The sequence below is a fragment of the Chrysochloris asiatica genome, unplaced genomic scaffold, assembly GCF_000296735.1.
Source record: "Chrysochloris asiatica unplaced genomic scaffold, ChrAsi1.0 scaffold00225, whole genome shotgun sequence".
Classification (NCBI taxonomy): domain Eukaryota; kingdom Metazoa; phylum Chordata; class Mammalia; order Afrosoricida; family Chrysochloridae; genus Chrysochloris; species Chrysochloris asiatica.
In genome coordinates this window covers 2,830,128-2,830,682 of record NW_006408743.1, presented here as the reverse complement: position 1 = coordinate 2,830,682, position 555 = coordinate 2,830,128, and positions in this window count along the sequence as shown.

Genomic DNA, 555 nt, shown 5'->3' with positions numbered 1-555 from the left:
GAGAAAGATGAGGCTTTCTGCTCCCATAAAGATTTACAGCCTCAGAAACCCTGTACAGGGTCGCTATGAGTCAGAACTGACTCCATGGCACATAATAACAATAACAACAGGAGATTAAAAAATAATGAGAAGTCAAATTCAAGCAATTCTTTTAAGTCCCTGTATTACTATTGTTAAGAGCCTTCTAGTCACTTTAGTGGAAACTGTCACTTTAAATAAACAACATTCTTATAAATGGAGAAAAGATTGACATTGTCAAGGAGTTAATTCTTGGATCAACTATCAACACTCATTGAAGCATTAGTCAAGAAATCAAACTACATATTACATTAAGCAAATCTGCTGCACAAAACCTTTTTAAAGTGTTGAAGAGGAAAGATGTCAGCTTGAGGACTAAGATGCACCTGACTCAAGCCATGGTATTTTCAATAACCTCATATGAATGTGAAAGCAGGACAGTGAATAAGGAAGACCATAGTAGAATTGATGCTTTTAAGTTATGGTGTTGGAGAAGAATATTGAAAGTGCCATGGTCTGCCAAAAGAACCAATAGAT